Here is an 18,173-nt window from a genome sequence, read left to right as displayed (position 1 = left end):
GTTATTTTAGGCCATTCAATTAACTGTTCAACTATATTTTTCTGTAAGTTTTATTTCACAACATGAATATCTAACAGCTTAGAAAAGCACTTCATCCTTTATGTATTTATTTGTCCACTGTCCTAAACTCACATCTACAGATATAGATTATAAAAATAAAACAATATTTCTGAGCCTATAAAATACCCACCATGACCCTGAGCCAAAGTAAAGGGTTTTAATTGATTTCAGGTGGACCTACACTTTATCTAACAGTCATTTTATCGTTCCATTTTTACAGAGGTGTGTTGGATTTACACTAAGATATTGAATAGGTTGTATCTTTGTCGCTCAGTAACTGTAAAGTGTAGGTGGTGTAGATATAACTGTAAAAAGATTAAAGGGCCTAGCCTGTTCTACTTTATACAGCTGAGGTATAGATGTATAATCTGCTATACTGTGAAGTGGATTATAACAGATTATGTTTTATAAACATACAGAGGGTCGTTGGTGTGTGGTGTGGGGGCCCAACAGACTGCAAATAGGAAAATAACTTAAACTAATGTATGTGAAAAAAACATAGGCTGCCAGTGTTTGATGTGTATTTGTATATTGAGAATCATATTTTGTATACATCACATAGTATAATATATATAAATATCATAATATCATCTGTGCATTGAAGTATGACGTTTAACGTTTAACAGCTTAAACAGCGTTCCTGCTCCTGAAAACATTGTGGTCGGTGGATGAAAAACTGTGTGAGTGTTCATTGTGTTTTCTAATGCAAATCAGCTGTGACCTAAACCGACATGAGCTTACTTTGAATGAACCCAACTACCATGAGAGGTCGCTGTTGTCACTGTCAGGTAAACCCAGTCTGTAGAAAGAAGGCTCTAGACAGGGGGGCCCACTGTCCTGCATGTTTTAGGTTTCTCCCTGCTCTGACACACCTGACTCTAAGGATTTTCAAACCTGTGTTAACATACAGTTTGTAATGTTAACAGTAGCGTATCACAGCTTCCTGTCACTATAGCTCCTTTAATAGTGTTAATGAATACCTTTGTAACAGAAACACCTCATGCTCTCCATCTTGTCCTAATCTCAGTCGTCCTTCTGATCTGGTGGGGAGTGAGCGTTTCTTCATCGTCGTCATGGAAACTCTGGATGTGCTGTAGGTACGTGGAGTCTCAGCCTTCCACGTTGTCTTCTCTCTTGGCCATCTGCACCCGAGGACAACCATATAACAAAGTGGTTTACGTTCCCTCCTGTGTCTTTATATATTTGCAGGTCACTTTGTATCTGAGTCAGAGTGTTGTACCGTTTCTCCCTAATGCTGCGGGATCAGCATGAAGCACCTGAACATGGGGACAGCTTATGGCTCAGGCAGCACATGTGGGAGACAATTTTCCAGGTATACTGGTCAAATACAAAGCAGCAGTGACACTTTCAGTGATTACAAGTGTAATCAGGCCTGGATCTGGAAGAGGGTTCTCCTCTTAAGACCAGGCCCGAGAGGAAAGACCTCATGGTCCTAGTGTGTTTGTTTGGACTTTGTTTTCTGTTTTATTTTGAAAGTCCTCCTCTCATTTGTGATGTCTTGGGTGTACTTCCTGCCACTGTATGTTTTCCACCACTCCTGTGTTCCTTTAGTTGTAGTTCCTTGTTTATTTCTGTCTGTGTGTTTCCCCTGTCACTTTACTTGTGAGATGGTCTGCTTTCATTTTGTGCTTACAGTGTTCCAGTTCTGTTATGTTGATTCCATTGTTTGGCGTTCCCGGTGCATAGATTTACTGTTTTCTGCCTGTGTTTGGACTCACGGCTGTAAGTCCTTGAGCTCTTTCTGCTGCCTCCTCATCTTTGCATCTGCGTTTAGCTCCAATCCTACATTTATTGTATCATTGTCAAGACACAGGTAGTAATGAAGAGGTTATGTCTTGTTATGCCTAATGGAAGCTATTTACCCTAATTCTCACTGCTAAACCAGCTACTTACAGCTTATGATATTATATTATATTATATTGTATTATGTTTGGGGTGTTGAATGCCAAAACTATCTGGCGTTTTATTGTAATATACAATTTGTATGTAATACTATCATACCAATATTATTATCTAATTTTATTTCAGGTGTTGGATGATGAAACCATTTGTGGTTTCATTCTGATAAATGGTTTGCATATAATATTATCATGCGAATAATATCACTTGATCTTACTGAATTATTGTCACACCGTGATGAGGGGTGTCCTGTCTTGTTTTTTTTTTGTCTTGTAAAATTCCTGTTTCATTTTGAAAAGTAATCTTCCATCCATCCATCCATCCATCCATCCATCCATCCTTCCACTAAACTGTGTGGTAGGAGCGGTAACTTGGCCAATAGAAGCGGTAACGTGGCTAATAGAAGCAGAGGTAAAGCAAGCTAACGGTGTGGCCCCACCACCTAGGGGATGCCCCAAGAATCGGTTGTTTGTTCCCAGGTGATTCATCGGGCTCACACTTGGCTGCTTTCATGTCATCCAGGAGTAAAAGAATGATGTTTGTGATATCTCGGCGGTTCTGGTGGCCATCCAAGGAGTCCTGGAGTACGTAGAGGCGTGTTCGGTCTGTGCCTGAAATAAGAAGTCATCCAGGTCCTGCATGGGTCTTCTCCAGCCGCTCCCCATCCCTTCAAGACCACAGTCAGACATCTCTGTAGACTTTGTCATGGGGCTCCCGGCCTCACAAGGTAACACCACTGTACTCACGGTTGTCGACAGATTCTCTAAGATGGTCAGATTCATCGCTGTGCCAAAACTATCACCCGCCAAGGAGGGGTAGAGTATACACACAATTCACTGCCTACATCAGACACCGGCCTCTCTCCCTTTCATTGCGCCTTAGGGTACTAGCATCCACTCTTTCCGAAGAATGAGTTGGAAGTGTTGGTCCCCTCTGCCCATGCCATGGTCCAACGTTTTTGTTGCACTTGGGCAGCCAACTATCAGTTCTTGAACAGACAGGGAAATCGAATGAAGAGAGTGTCAGACCGCAAGAGAAGGCCTGCTCCCGCCTACCAGCCCGGCCAGAAGGTCCGGCTCTCAGCCAAGGATCTACGTCTCAAGGTTCCCTCTAAGAAACTGGCACCACGGTCTTTGGGTCCATTCCCTATCAACAGGCTCAACGGACCTGCAGTGGTTCGACTTTGTTTGCCCCGGTCCCTCCGTGTTCACCCCACCTTCAACGTGAGTCAGGTAAAACAAGCCAAAGAAAGCACCATGGTCCTGGCTGCCACGTCTCCACCACCACCCGAGGTGTTCGACGGCGGTCCAGTCTACTTGCTTGCTGGCAGTATGCAACCGGGCCTGGGGCAGACAATTCCTGGTAATTTGGGAGGGCTATGGACCCAAAGAAAGATAGTGGGTTGCGTTCCGCCACATCGTTGACCCCACCCTTATCGAGGACTTCGACAGAGAACACCTTGAACCGTCTGGGCTGTCGGTAGTTGGCCCTAGAGGAGAGGGTACTGTCGCAGCATGGTGAGGTGTGTTCTGTATTGGTTGGAAGACGAGGTCTGCTGTGTTCCCTGATTGTGTCACCCTCCCTCATGTATTTATAGTCCTCATCTTCCCCTGTCTTGTTGCCAGAATATATCGACTCATCGCGTACCTCCAGCCTTCATCGTACCATGACTGCAACTGAGTCCTCTTGTCCCAAGTTATAACAATTATAGCGTTTTATATTATATTATATTATATTAAATTGTATTATATTATATTATATTATATTGTATTATATTATATTATAATATATTTCAAACATTGGATGACAAAACTATCTTTTTTTTTTCTCGAATATTTGAGTTGTATATAATATTGTCATACCAATAATATATATATATATATATATATACATACATTTTTTATGTTTCGGGTGTTAGATGCCAAAACTATCTGCGGTTTCAGCCTAAAAACCTCCCTGACACAAAAGACACCTCCTGAAGGTTAATACTAAAATCAGGTCACTGGATACAGACAGGCCCTGGTGCAAGACGCTATCTAGGGGGCTGCCAGCCCCGCCAGACGCAAAGGCCAGCCCTCACTCATTTTTAAAGGCACAACCAGGGCTGGCATCACATGTAATCTTTATCAACAAGTAGTAAGCCTGTGAATGTTCTCATTCGTCCAGGTCATCGTTATCCTCAAAGCAATTTCAGTCAAAAACAACTGGACTTGGTTATTTGTCTAGGAAGACGTTTCACCTCTCATCCAAGAGGCTTCATCAGTTCATGTACGCATCTGACCAGGCTGGGACTGGTCCAACTAACTGGTGTGGAGATCCAGGTATTTAACCTCTCACAAGGCCGATGATGTCACTGACACTCTTTGTGCTCCAAGTGCCCACGCCCGTCGTTAGAGTGACAGTCGTTGGTGGGCAGTTGGTTTCGACTTCGTTAGTGCTCTATTGAGTCTGAACGACAGTCGTTGGGGTCACCCGGGCCATGTGTGAACAGTTGTCCTTTGAGGTTAGATTGTTGAATCTCCTGGGAAGGGATGAAAGGGCGGCATTGTAAATTGGAGATAAGTGGTGTCTCAGACCCCCTCCCCTGTTTAGCGATGGTTTCTCCACTTTTACATAGATGGCTTCTTTTACTCCTCTTTCAAACCATCTGTCCTCTCTGTCCAAGATTTGGACATTGCTGTCATCAAAGGAGTGGGCTTTCTCCTTGAGGTGTAAGTGGACAGCCGAGTCCAGGCCTGAGGAGTTAGCTCTCCTGTGTTGGGCCATGCGTTTATGCCAAGCTTGTGTTCCAAAGGGTGGTGAGAGCACAAGCTTGGCGTTATCAGAACACTGCAGCACAGAGCTGATAACGTACCCACTAGCTCACAGGCTCAAGGGGAAGAACGCAAGCACCTGAGAGGCGCCCTCACAACTTGTGGCTACCCCAGCTGGACCTTTGTTAAAACGGCAGCTGCCTCCAGAAAGAAAACCAAAGTGGTTGAGAAAGAAAAAGATAACAGGAGAAACAACATAGTCATCCCATATGTGGCTGGGGTATCGGAGAAACTCAGGAGGATTTTCAACAAACACTGCATCCCTGTGTATTTCAAACCCGGTAACACACTCAGACAGAGACTAGTACATCCGAAGGACAGAACACCACACCACCACAAAAGCAACCTGGTTTATGCTGTCCAATGCAACGAGGAATGCAAAGATCTTTACATTGGAGAAACAAAACAACCACTGCATAAACGCATGGCCCAACACAGGAGAGCTAACTCCTCAGGCCTGGACTCGGCTGTCCACTTACACCTCAAGGAGAAAGCCCACTCCTTTGATGACAGCAATGTCCAAATCTTGGACAGAGAGGACAGATGGTTTGAAAGAGGAGTAAAAGATGCCATCTATGTAAAAGTGGAGAAACCATCGCTAAACAGGGGAGGGGGTCTGAGACACCACTTATCTCCAATTAACAATGCCGCCCTTTCATCCCTTCCCAGGAGATTCAACAATCTAACCTCAAAGGACAACTGTTCACACATGGCCCGGGTGACCCCAACGACTGTCGTTCAGACTCAATAGAGCACTAACGAAGTCGAAACCAACTGCCCACCAACGACTGTCACTCTAACGACGGGCGTGGGCACTTGGAGCACAAAGAGTGTCAGTGACATCATCGGCCTTGTGAGAGGTTAAATACCTGGATCTCCACACCAGTTAGTTGGACCAGTCCCAGCCTGGTCAGATGCGTACATGAACTGATGAAGCCTCTTGGATGAGAGGTGAAACGTCTTCCTAGACAAATAACCAAGTCCAGTTGTTTTTGACTGAAATTGCTTTGAGGATCAACAAGTAGTATTAATAAAAAAAAAAAAAAAACAGTATCATTATTTGCAGGCACCAAACGGAAGCATTACAAGAGAGTAACGGACCGAGTTCTGATTATGAAACCATGTGACACAGATGGGGGATTACACAAAAGTCTATGCCAAACACTTGGAGCACAGGTTCATTCTTTATCCATAAATGTCCCTAATATTTATAAAACAGGTCAAATCTCACAAATAAAACTGGTTAGAAGGATTTCATAATATTACAGGCTACTATCACAAGAACACCATCAAAATCACATGAACACTTTTGGAAGTCAAAGTAAATATGAATTACTTTATTATAATGCTAAATTTCATCCTCCCTTATGTTCCAAACATCTTCAAGGTACCGTGCCAATCATATGTTTAATGTTGGTAATTGTTACCTGAAAACATTTGTGTATAGTTTATGTGTAATAACCATCAAGGCTGCAAATTCACAACTATTATTACCACTGTACTTCATACAATTACCCCATCACCATGTTATTACTGAGCTGTAATAGGTAAAGTGCTACCAACGCATTGGCATACAATTAGCTGAGACCCCACTTGCTCTAAAATGATTTTCAACTTCTCCAAGGATACTTAAATAATATCACAGGAAGCTTTTCTTAAAAAAAAAATATATATATATATATAAATACTAATATATTTTACCATTACTAATATAAGATGATTCACAAACATTATTAGCAATATGCACAACTGCTTGCATGTATTTAGCATGTAAATATAAAATTCTATAACCATAGGTGATTGAAATGAATCAAATAAGAGTGTATTCAGATTGATCTAAACACAGTTCCACATTTATTTTCAGTCAAATGGAGTCCGTCCCATCACATCCTGTCATATTCTAATGGTTATTATAAAGTGGAACTCCAGTGATTTAGAAGAGTGTGTGTGAGCTGTTTTCCATCACTCCTGTGGTTTACAATCCGCAGTGTGAAATCCAAACACACACATGCGCCCATGAGTTCATAAAAGTGATGAAGTTTGAAATGAAAAGGAGCCAATGCTCCAGCAGCAGCTCTCAGTCCAACCAAAACCAAAGCAGAGTAGACGGGGCCCTGGTGTCTTTACACCTGCAGCTCGGACTCCTGATACTTCCATCGTCTCCATGGTTACTTCCTAAATGTTGATTTGATGCACTTTCTACAAATTGGCCCAGTCGCCATTTTGTGTCCCAAACTTTCGACGTTAAATTTAACAAAAATTGATGCCATATCATTAATTCAATTCGATTCAATTTTATTTATCGTGCCAAATCATAACAAAAGTTATCTCAGGACACTTTACAGAGTAGGTAAAGACCACTCTTTGAATTTACATGGACCCAACAATTCCCCCGTAGAAGGCAAGAACGTGGGACAGACCCAGCTCTGTGGAGGACGGACATCTGTCTGCACCGGTTGGGGAGGAAGAAAAGGAGAGAGAAAGAGAGAAAAGACACACAGATGGACAGGGGGAAACAAAGACAGAGAGATGGACAGAGAGAGACAAAGACAGACACAAAGACAGAGACAGACACACTTCCAGTAACTATAATAATATCTAAAGTAATGTGAATATGACTTATATGTTATGGCAGTTAATACAGCAGAATAGTAGAAACAAGCACAGCTAAGGTGATAGATTATAATAGTAGCAGGAAGCGTCATGCAGGACCACGGCAGCAGGCACCTGCGAGACGACAAAGCACAAACAACTCCGGGGAAGACGTGAATTAGTAACATGCATTGATGAGACATGACTGATACAGACAGAGAGGAGAGAAGGTTAGAGTATTAGGAAAAGTATTATCCCCCGGCAGACTAGGCCTATAACAACATTGTTAAGGGATTGTAAGCCCTAGCTGTAAGCTACCACTTGGCAGTGATCTTTTGTTTGTGGCTTTTTGGCTCTGTGCCACACGTTCTTGACTGAAAGAATAAATTTCAGTTTTGATCTGCGAACCTCCACGTCTGAGTCCTCATTCCTGCCCGGGTCTGACAGTATATTCTGGCCAGTATGGACTCAGCAGAGGCAGGTTGTTTGTCGGAGGCGCTGCGCACCCAGGAGGCCCGCCTTGTCCAGCAAGAGGAGTTCCAGACGGCCACAGCCGCCCACATTGGGCAGCTCTCCTCACAGTTACAGGACCTGCTGGGGCATCTTACTCGACCAGTGGCCACAGCTCCGCCTCTGGCCGTGAACACCACCCCAGCACCCACCTCGCCAGCCAGAGGCGCAAGTTGTAGGTTGGCTTCTCCCGCTCAGTATTCGTGAGAGCCCGGAACCTGCAAATTTTTTTTAATAGACTAGTCGCTTCATTTTGAACTCTTGCCTCATGCCTTCCCCCACGGACCGCTCCAAGATTGCCTTTATGATATCACACCTGTCTGGCAGAGCCAAAGCCTGGGCGGCAGCTGAATGGAGCCAGGGCTCCGTTGTCTGTCACTCTCACCCTGAATTCCAGGCCACGCTTATCAAGACTTTTGACCCCGTTACCACGCTCAGAGAAAGGGCGCAGGAACTCAGAGTTTTGAAGCAAGGCAGCGGGTCTGTATGTGACTATGCCATCCATTTCCGCATCTTAGTGGTGAAGAGCGAATGGAATGCCACAGCTCTATACGATGTGTTTTTGAAAGGACTTGCAGCTCCAATTCAGGACCTCCTCGTTCCTCTGGACCTTCCCACTGATGTGGACGCTCTTATCGCACTCGCCATCCGGACGGATAACTGGCTCGCTCAGCTCAGACAGCAGCGGGGCGGAGGATCTGCGTCGACGGAGCAACACTCTCATTCTCCACCACCGAGCGGACAAACTTACCGCCGGAGCCACAACCTCGCCTTCGCTCCGATCAAGACGAGGAGCCCATGCAGCTGGGAGGAGCTCGGCTGACACCGGAGGAGGGGCGAAAGTGGCTGCTGGAGGGGAGGTGTTTCTACCGTGGGGAGATCGGCCACCTCGTCATCTCGTGCCCAGTCAAGATTTCCCAGGCGTTGAGTTTCGTTAAACCGTCCCACCACACTCCCCGCATTCTGACCAACGTCAAAATTTTGAAGGAGTACATCTCGGCCTCTCTGGAAGCAGGACTCATCCGTCCCTCATTGTCACCCGCTGGAGAGGGATTTTCCTTTGTAAAGAAAAAGGACAGATCCCTCAGACCCTGTATTGACTTTAGTTCCCTCAATGACATCACGGTAAAGAACCGTTATCCTCTTTCTCTCGAGTCTTCCATATTCGATCAGCTTCAGCAAGCCCAGGTGTACGCCAAACTGGATCTCCGCGACGCATATCACCTGGTTCGGATAAGAGAGGGTGACGAGCGGAAGACTGGATTTAACACCCCAAGTGGACATTACGAGTACAAGGTAATTCCATTTGGTCTCACCAATGTGCCGGCAGTTTTTCAGGCCATGATTAATGATGTTCTTAAAGACTTCCTTGACCACTTTGTCTATGTGTACCTAGACGACATTTTAATTTACTCCCCCAACCTAGACACCCACCAGGTTCACGTTACCCAGGTTCTGGAAAGGCTTCTGGACAGTCACCTTTATGTCAAAGCCGAGAAAAGTGTTTTTCATGCCGACACCGTATCTTTTCTGGGCTTCATTGTAGCTCCTGGAAAGGTACAGATGGACTCGGCTAAAGTTAGCGCTGTGGCCGATTGGTTTACGCCTGACAGTGGCAAGAAGGTTCAGCAATTTTTGGGATTTGCTAACTTCTACAGGCAATTTGTCAGAGGCTTCAGCGCAATAGCTGCTCCTCTCCATGCTCTTACTTCCACCCAGGTGCAGTTCCGCTGGTCGCCGGAAGCAGAGAAGGCCTGGCAGACCCTCAAGACAAGCTTCACCTCAGCCCCCATCCTCACCATGCCAGACCCGCGCCGCCAATTCATGGTGGAGGTGGACGCCTCCAACGAAGGGGTGGGAGCGGTCCTCTCGCAGCGTTCGCAGCAATGCCAGCAACTGAGAGTTGCTGGCTATGAATATTGCCTTGGAGGAATGGAGGCATTGGCTGGAGGGGTCCGACCATCCCTTCATAGTCTGGACTGATCACAAAAACTTAGAGTACATCAAGAAAGCCAAAAGGTTAAACTCTCGCCAGGCCAGGTCGGCTCTTTTCTTTAACCGCTTCTCTTTTTACCTCTCTTACAGGCCGGGGTCCCGCAACGTCAAGCCTGACGCCCTGTCACGAGTGTTCGACCCTGAGCCTGAAGCCAAGGAACCAGAAATCATCCTTCCACTGAACCGTGCGGTTGGAGCGGTGACTTGGCCTATAGAAACTGAGGTAAAGCAAGCTAATAGTGGAGTCCCAATACCTAGTGGATGCCCTGATAATCGCCTGTTTGTGCCCATCGAGTTTCGTCCACAGGTGATCCGGAAGTACGTGGAGGCATGTTCGGTCTGTGCACGGAACAAGACGTCTGGCAGCATGGGCCTTCTACAAGTACTGATTCGGCAGGGGGATCGAGTGAAAAGAGCAGCAGACTGCCACCTGCTCCAGCATATCAGCCAGGGCAGAAAGTTTGGCTGTCAGCCAAGGACCTACGGCTAAGAGTCCCGTCCAAAAAACTGGCTCCACGATTCGTCGGGCCCTTCCCAGTCACCAGACTCGTTTGTTTTTCCTCCTGGTCGGAGTGACTTTGCTTATATTTCTTATTTTGTTCACTTTAATCATTGGTACTCCTCCTGGTCGGAGCGACTTTGTTTTGTACTTTGTTCATTAACATCGATAATTGTTTATCCCTCCTGTACGGAGTGATCTTTTGTTTGTGGCTTTTTGTCTCTGTGCCACACGTTCTTGTCTTTAATTATAAAATTCAGTTTTGATCTGCAAACCTGCGCATCTGAGTCCTCATTCCTGCCCGGGTCTGACACAACTGATTCTGTGTCATTCTTCAACTCCGTCAATGTTTGTGTCCCTGGCAGAAATAAAACAAAAACACATTTATTATTTTTTATTTTTGTCACACTATACTTGACACCAAAAGGAACATACACAAACAAAATGATAGATCAGTCGTTCTTTTTATTATATAAAAAGTGTCCTTTTATCTGTGTTTTTTTGCTATATTTTGTCCCTGGGCACGATTTTGGACATTCAATCCTTTTTTATTTAAATTTAATTGATCTAATATTAACTTCAAATACAAATGACACATTAATGCCAATTTGGATGAAATGTATCATTCGTTGTAAGATAGTCCCCAGTAATGTCCATGTGACAGGAAGGCTTATGGAGGACGGAGTCAGCTCATGGAGGACAGAGTCAGCTCATGGAGGACAGAGTCAGCTCATGGAGGACAGAGTCAGCTCCATGGAGGACAGAGTCAGCTCATGGAGGACGGAGTCAGCTCATGGAGGATGGAGTCAGCTCCATGGAGGACAGAGTCGGCTCCATGGAGGACAGAGTCGGCTCATGGAGGACAGAGTCGGCTCATGGAGGACAGAGTCAGCTCATGGAGGACGGAGTCAGCTCATGGAAGACGGAGTCCGCTCATGGAGGACAGAGTCAGCTCCATGGAGGACAGAGTCAGCTTCATGGAGGACAGAGTCAGCTCATGGAGGACAGAGTCAGCTTCATGGAGGACAGAGTCAGCTCATGGAGGACAGAGTCAGCTTCATGGAGGACAGAGTCAGCTCATGGAGGACAGAGTCAGCTTCATGGAGGACAGAGTCAGCTTCATGGAGGACAGAGTCAGCTCCATGGAGGACAGAGTCAGCTCCATGGAGGACAGAGTCAGCTCATGGAGGACAGAGTCAGCTCATGGAGGACAGAGTCAGCTCCATGGAGGACAGAGTCAGCTCCATGGAGGACAAAGTCAGCTCATGGAGGACAGAGTCAGCTCATGGAGGACAGAGTCGGCTCATGGAGGACAGAGTCAGCTCATGGAGGACGGAGTCAGCTCATGGAAGACGGAGTCCGCTCATGGAGGACAGAGTCAGCTCCATGGAGGACAGAGTCAGCTTCATGGAGGACAGAGTCAGCTCATGGAGGACAGAGTCAGCTTCATGGAGGACAGAGTCAGCTCATGGAGGACAGAGTCAGCTTCATGGAGGACAGAGTCAGCTCATGGAGGACAGAGTCAGCTTCATGGAGGACAGAGTCAGCTTCATGGAGGACAGAGTCAGCTCCATGGAGGACAGAGTCAGCTCCATGGAGGACAGAGTCAGCTCATGGAGGACAGAGTCAGCTCATGGAGGACAGAGTCAGCTCCATGGAGGACAGAGTCAGCTCCATGGAGGACAAAGTCAGCTCATGGAGGACAGAGTCAGCTCATGGAGGACAGAGTCAGCTCATGGAGGACAGAGTCAGCTCCATGGAGGACAGAGTCAGCTCATGGAGGACAGAGTCAGCTCCATGGAGGACAGAGTCAGCTCCATGGAGGACAGAGTCAGCTGCATGAAGGACAGAGTCAGCTCCATGGAGGACAGAGTCAGCTCATGGAGGACAGAGTCAGCTCCATGGAGGACAGAGTCAGCTCCATGGAGGACAGAGTCAGCTCATGGAGGACAGAGTCAGCTCCATGGAGGACAGAGTCAGCTCCATGGAGGACAGAGTCAGCTCCATGGAGGACAGAGTCAGCTCATGGAGGACATTGGATATCATTTCCAAACAGCTCATATTTCCTTTGAATACAGTTTATTTTATTCCACTGGATCTACTTAACATGCGTGGTGGTTAATCTAAAAATACATTGGAATTTTCAGCTCAAGAAACGGCAGATTTCAAGTTTTTCAATTCACACCCAAATATCAAATTTGATGCATGAAGATGGTACACAAAACTCACAACATTTATTCATGCACGCCTGTTCTCTCTGGGATTTTTACTTTGAACAAGCCTGTATTTTATGGCCACCACAAGCTGTGACGCTGCTCTAACAAATGGCTAATAAAGCTTTCTAATGCATGAACAGTATCTCCTAAAGATTAATAAATGTGCAAAATGAGGAATTGTGTTCATCTTCTATTGGAAATTTAAGGGGAAGTTTACTTTTGTTCAGCATTGGAAAAAGTTATAACTATTAAACTTTAACATGATTGTCATCATTCATCTTTGTTTATTTAGTATGATTTATATGTTCATGACTCAGATCTCAAACAGCATTTGCCTGATATTTTCAACATATTTATTATCATACTTATATGAAGTTGGATTAATTTAGTAATGAGCAATAGCATAAGAAGAAGAATGAAGAATTACTTTATTAACCCCGCAACGGGAAATTCGATTTCCACTCTATTATTATTCATGTCACACACACACAGGCCCGAAATACACACACGTGCACAAACAGGACCTATATTCATGCATCAATGGAGAGATGTCAGAGCGAGGGGGCTGCCAGTGGACTGGCGCCCCGAGCAGTTGGTGGTTCGGTGCATGCTCAACAGCACCTCGGCAGTGCCCAGGAGATGAACTGACCCTGCGGTTCCCAGCCGAGTCACCTATGGACTGAGCTACTGCTGCCCTAAAGAAGAAAGGACAAGTCTGAGGCCATTTCTTGTACAAGTTTTATACATAAACCAGACATACTGTACCATATTCACCTCTGTATAAGTGTGTGTGTGCTTTCTCCAAATACTGTAGGAGCATGCAGGCACACGTGTTTTCACTTATCCAGTACAGTGGGTGCATGTGTTCACAGACCATCAATGCTGCACCTGTTAGAGTTGGAGATTTTTCTTACAGAACTAATCCTACATTTCCCATGAACACTATGTAGTGACGTGTCATACAACCGTTGGCCAGTGTCTAGTGTCTCAAGATCGTAGTCGCAAAAACAAAACATAACTCCAGCAGTCAGGTTGCCAGGTTGGTCAGACCCGGCCCAGTATCCTACAGGAGACCAGAGTCAGTTTGAGTCTGTTTCAACCGATCCCCTCCAGAAAATCACGCCATAAAATAAGGTTTAGAGGAGTTTGATTGACAGTTAGCGTTAGCTGTTTGCATTAGCTGTTCCAGCTAAGTAAAGATGAAAGTGATGTTAGCATCAAGGAGAAGCGTAGCCATGTGGGCGTGCGTTTGAATGGCGTTTCTCTCCTTTCTCTCAGTCCATGGAGTGAATGCTCGGCCTATATTGACTCTGGTTGTTGCCCGTCTCCGCTCACTCAGCTGCTGGGACAAATAACGCCCCCTTCACTGAGGCTCCGAAGCAGCTGCAGGATTGGAAAACTCCATTTCACCCAGTGCCTGCCTACAGTAGCTGCACCCAACAACAGGCAGCCCTGTCAACCAGCAACGCCCAACGCTATCGGCTGCTACCATGGAAACAAATTGCCCTGTGGGTGAATTATTTTTTTAAATAAAAGCTTTTAATAAAGATTCTACATATTCAACCTTTAAACATTAGTTAGGAATAAAAACCAATGTGGGTTTTTGGGAGATTGAAAAACAGTAGAGCAAAAGAGGAAGGCTGCAGACACACAGGAAAATGGAGAGGAAAAGAAGAAAACCTGCATGCACAGGTGTTTACTACGGAAGCCCTAAACGTTCATACAAAACATACATTTTATTTCCCTCCGTTTTCTCGCGATAAAGAGATGATTCCTTTGAGAGATAATGAATGAAACGTGATAACCTCAGATTTCCATCACTCCTGACATGTCACTCCTCATAAACACTTCTTATATCTTGAAGAACACTATAGACAACACTGACAGATGATTTCAGTTGGTTATTTACTGTTATCAAATTAAATTGTATGACGATCGTATTTCTTCTTCTGTTTTTTTGTCCAAAACCTTTTCCAACAACTCTTCTGACTCAGCACACTGCCAAAAATCCTTGTGAAGTGAATCTAGTTGTTGCCAAACCGTTGCGCTGTTGTTGAGGTGATTGAGGGCGTTGAGGGTCCATCGATCCACACTGAATCTTTTGGCCGTTTGTTGAGTGCACGGCCGGATAAATGCAGTAAACTGCATTTTATCGACTGCCGGCGTGAACTTCAAAAAAGCCAGTTTAAGGGTGGAAGTGCACGATTTTGGACTAAACGTGATCGACTTTCATGTTTATAGAAACCTTTAAAATGAATTTGAATAGCTTTCTGTCTTTCGAGAGCACGCAAAACGACACATCCTTTGGATTTTCATGGAAAATTCATCACGAGTCCTTAGAAGTCAGGATGTTATGGGCCACCGAGAAAAGTGAAGTAACAGCTGTTCACCAGCCAATCTCTGTGTCTGTGTGCTGTTGGCTGCTGAGCAGGTAGTGTGTGTGGGTTATTGAGAGCTTTTTTCTGATGACAGCTGCCTGCTGCTGTAAATGTTGTGGATGAGTTGGTAAGAGCAGTGAGACTGTGCAGAATCAGAAAAGCGGTGAGCCAGAAAACAGAATTAAAGAGCTAAAGGAGGTTCAAAAACTCCACAGAGGGGCGGCCGGTGGCTGGGTAGTTAGAGCTCAGCCCCAAGTACAGAGGCCTTGGGTTTGACTCTGACCTGCGGCCCTTTGGTGTGTGTCTCACCCTCTCTCTCTCTGTCACCCCATATCCTGTCTGTCCTATCTAATAAAGGCTTGAAAAACTGCCAACATTTTTTTTTAGAAATTGATCGATCAAGGAGAACATTTTGGACATTAAAAGGACAATATGAAAATGATATAAAGTCACTGGGGGTCTAAATTGCCAAAGCAGTCATTCATTATTGTATAACAATATATACTGTCTCTGTCACCCCATTTCCTGTCTGTCCTACTGAATAAAGGCTTTAAAACTGCCAAAAACTACTCCACAGAGCATTTGACCTCAGTCAGGTGATATCTCTCTATGGGCGTGTCACTGAGAACACAGTAATTAGATCCATTGTTAATATCAAATATTGATAGATGCAGCTGTAAGTACAATTGTGAATACAGAACAGACTATTTCTGACATGGGGTGGCTATAGTTGTACCTAAGGGATTATGATACCTCCAACACCCACCACCTGCAGTATGTTCTCTGTTCCTCAAGTAGAGCAGATGTCTGCCTTAATCTGCAGACATGAGATATGACATCAAATTTGGGTTTTGATCATAAAGTCTTTAAATGAACATAGAGCTCACCTTCAACCTATTTTATATAAATAGGCAGTGTAAAAGCTCAACTGAAGAGTCTAAAATGATACTAAAAATTCAAGTACAGTATTTCAGAGAAAGTTTGGATCACTAACAAACATCTACAGGAACGTTTCATTCACTAGTGTGACAGTGAGTAGGGAACAGTGTTTGTGAAAGGCTATGTGACCTGATTTGAGGGGTATTCTTCACTAATTATATTCATCTTCAGCAGGGAATATGTTTCCATACAGTGAGGTCATTTATTACAAGCTCTACTTTTTTCAGCTAATTGTGGTGTGTCATTTACTCTGCGGAATTAGCTCAAACTATAACACGTCCCCAGTGAGACGCTGTGTATCAATTCAATCTGGTTATTGTTGAATGCCAGAACAATTTCCATTTATCTTTATAATGCAAGAAGAAAGTGTTTAAAACTCCATGGACAGGAAAGAGATAAGGAAAAGGAAAGTGAGGATGAGAGGAGAGACGAGAGACGAGGCACATATCTTTCTTTACATGGATCATTCCATAATGATTCTATGAAGATTTTCACAACAATTCTCAACAAAGTTTTTCATACACCTGGGCTTTACCTGAAACTGTGTCACAGGGCTAACAGTGTTATTATGGGAGGACCATTTTCTCATTTGTCCTCCCAGCCTCCCTCCCTCTCTCTCCCTCTGTCACTCTTCTGGATGTTTCCCCTCCCTTGGTTCCCAGTTACAACAGGTCCATGAGAGCACTCTTTCCCACACACTCGGAGTGCTTCTTCTACAGCTCCATCTCCCAGTCACTCTGTCCTCCTGATTCCCAGAAGCTCCAGTACCCTGCTCTGCTGCTGCTTTACAGGCCTACCTGGTCCACCTATAACACTGAGGCACTCTGCACTGACAACTGAAGAGCAAACACCCGCCCAAAGAGGTATGTGACCAATTGCTCTTTCTGTTCTGTTTTAAAGCATACAGGGGTACTAGTTGTTGCAATTGCAGTGGGTGATAGATAAGGGGGTGGTAAAGTTTACATGTAGCTATGAAGGGGCTTCATCTCGTTTTGATCACATTTCTTTAGTTGACTCTTTCAATAGAAGGGGGGAAAAAAAAAAAAATATATATATATAGTCTATACATATATATAGACTGTATATACGTATATCTATCTATATATCTATATATAGACTGTAACATTCAGCTAGTTTTAGTTTTATTTGTACAGATTTTGGGATATCTGCTGTCACCCCAGTACAAACAAATGGAATTTATTTTGTAATGCTCACAACTTTGAAAAATTCCATTAGAAATATCTCTGAGGCAAATATTCCAAAACTACCACCATGATTGAAACCACTAGAAGAAAGTGAGGATATTGGGTTGAATTGGCATTTAGAATAAAGCATTTATAGCAGTGTGAATGCTGTATATATTGATATACATTTTTGAATGACTGCTTTTGCAACCTTGACCTCCAGTGACTTTATATAATTTTCACATTGACCTTTTAATGTCCACGATGATCATTTTTGACTTCATATGAGAGGCTGCTGCACATGGATTTAAAGTGGGTTCTGATAATTTCAAGTCTACATTAAACACATACCCTTTTGTATGCTGTAATTCCTGAAGAGATCCAATTCCAATGAGACTTAATAATGTTAGAGACTGAGAGACAATAGCCACAGTACTTATTCCAAGCAAAAACCCATTCTAAAGTTCTTTGAACTGAACATAAGGTTTCAGCAGTCAAGTTAGTATCCTCCAAAGTAACCATCATTTTAGTAAAAATATGCGTGTCCTGCTACAGTGATGGGATGATAAAATTGGCTCTAAACTCTTAGATCCTCTGTGTGTGAATTTATGCCATGTGCGGAGAGCTAATCTTTGTCCTTTCTTGATCACTCAGAGGAAATTAATTTAATGTATCTGCTGGTTGCCAGTTTCTTTGTGAGTGAACCGTTTTCTGTGACAGGAGCAGGAGCAAAAATATGACAGTTAGGGGGAAGATGGTGGCTCTGATGACGACAGCTCTGAACTCCACTATCCACACAAGTAGTGTCACTTCTGGTGTGACCGGGGTTAACAATGCTAGGAACCCAGTGCACCCAAGTGGGCCGACTGATTCAGTTCAGGTTCTTAATGACAAAGTAGAGATTTATACACATATAATATGTAGAACCATAAGGCTGGCAGGGGTCTAAACTAGAGAAGGCAGTCCGAGCAGACCAGAGTATCCCGTTAAGCACTTCATAAAAATAATTTCTCATATAAGCCAAATTCAGATGGATTTTCTCTGTGCACAATATAGGATTAATGGAG

At 44.3% G+C, this 18,173-nt stretch overlaps 1 protein-coding gene across 1 annotated transcript in view; it reads left to right on the top strand.

The window, feature by feature from the left end:
- The window catches only part of lmo4a (LIM domain only 4a), a 193,931-nt gene that overhangs the window by 135,843 nt on the left and 39,915 nt on the right, over positions 1 to 18,173 (top strand). The window lies entirely within an intron of this gene.

The sequence above is a fragment of the Echiichthys vipera genome (genome assembly GCF_963691815.1).
Source record: "Echiichthys vipera genome assembly, chromosome: 16".
NCBI lineage: Eukaryota > Metazoa > Chordata > Actinopteri > Perciformes > Trachinidae > Echiichthys > Echiichthys vipera.
The sequence above is the reverse complement of the archived record's forward strand: the minus strand, read 5'-3'. Positions and strand labels throughout refer to the sequence as shown.